The 1,461-nt window shown below is 40.2% G+C and overlaps 1 pseudogene; it reads right to left on the bottom strand.

The window, feature by feature from the left end:
- Window positions 1–311: 311 nt before the first annotated feature.
- On the bottom strand, window positions 312–1,162 carry LOC111531727 (annotated as a pseudogene).
- Between the last annotated feature and the right edge of the window lie 299 nt (window positions 1,163–1,461).

The following is a 1,461-nucleotide window of genomic DNA, read 5'->3' on the forward strand; positions in this document are numbered from 1 at the left end:
CACTAGTAAATTTCTGTCTCCCCACCATTTCCATGTCTGACCACTGCTACTAATACGTCATAACATTCCATACATACTTAAAATCAAGCAAAGAGTGGAGTTCCATCTTTAAAAACTAAAAAGGCATTTTGGACAACACATTCTTGGCAATGGAACCTGGACAACATTTATCAAACATAGTAGGGAAAGTTCTCACTCTGTATTATAAAAAGGAGAGCCAGGTATCAACTGTTATGGAAATGAAATAAGACAGAAAATTGTTAACAAATTGTCCAAAATATTTTCTTAAAGAGACTTCCTCTACTGCCAGAGATCTTGAATAGCCTCCTGGTCAGTCATCCAGAAGCAATTCTTCACATAACTGATGAACCTGGCTTCCACTCTGGGAAGAGAACCGCCTTTTCTATACTTGCTTGCATTTTTGCTTTAATGTCTTCTATAGAACTAGGTCCTTTTGGTGTTTTAGGAGTTTTTTCCTGTTTTTTGAAGGATTCTTGTCCTTTTGCCCTTAGTGTTGATGATGGTTTTGAGTCTTTTCCATTCTGATTTGACTTGTGTACATTTTTGGCTGGAGTATCTCGTATAGATTTCTTCACTGGTGTGACGCTTTTTCTTCAGTTTCTTCATCATCAAAATCATCATCATCATCATCATCATCATCATCATCATCTTCATTTTCATCAGCAGCAAGTATTACTTTCTTCTGTGGAACCTTGCTACCACTTCCAGGGACCAACCACTTTCCAGATATACTTAAGAGTTTCACATCCTCCTCCTCTTCATCTTCTGACTCTGCATCTTCCTCCACAGTTACTAAGTGCTATCCACTAATATGCACCGGCCCTGAACCACACTTCAACCATAAGAGCACTGGTGGTGTTATTTCAAAGCCCCCAAGGGAAACCGTTGGCTCTATAGACATTTTCAAAGTTGCCAGTGTTACTTTAATTGGACTGCCTTCATAATTCATTGCCTCTGCTTCAACAATGTGCAATTCATCCTTTGCACCAGCCCCTAAACTGACTGTTCTTAAAGATAACTGGTGCTCATTTTCATCATTATCCACCTTAAAGTGATCATCTTTGTTGGCCTTTAGTTCACAACCGATAAGATAGTTCTGGGGACAGATGGGGCTCATGTCCACGTCCATCGAATCTTCCATTGGGTAGCTACACACACTTAGGTGGGAGAGAAGGCGGACAGAAACAAACGACCCCACTCAAGAGAACAGCCGCACAGGACAGAATCACACCTGGGCAGGTGATTCTTATATGCAACTGTGGCTGAGAATTATTAGTGTAAAGCAGGAGTTCTCAAACTTGAGTGTGCATCAGAATAACCTAGAGGGCTTGTTAAGATACAGATTACCATGCCCAACTCTCAATTTCTGATTTAGCAGGTTTCAGGTAAGGCCCAATAATTAGCATTTCTAATAAATTCTCAGATGTTACTGACGCTGTT

The sequence above is a fragment of the Piliocolobus tephrosceles genome, unplaced genomic scaffold (genome assembly GCF_002776525.5).
Source record: "Piliocolobus tephrosceles isolate RC106 unplaced genomic scaffold, ASM277652v3 unscaffolded_17969, whole genome shotgun sequence".
NCBI lineage: Eukaryota > Metazoa > Chordata > Mammalia > Primates > Cercopithecidae > Piliocolobus > Piliocolobus tephrosceles.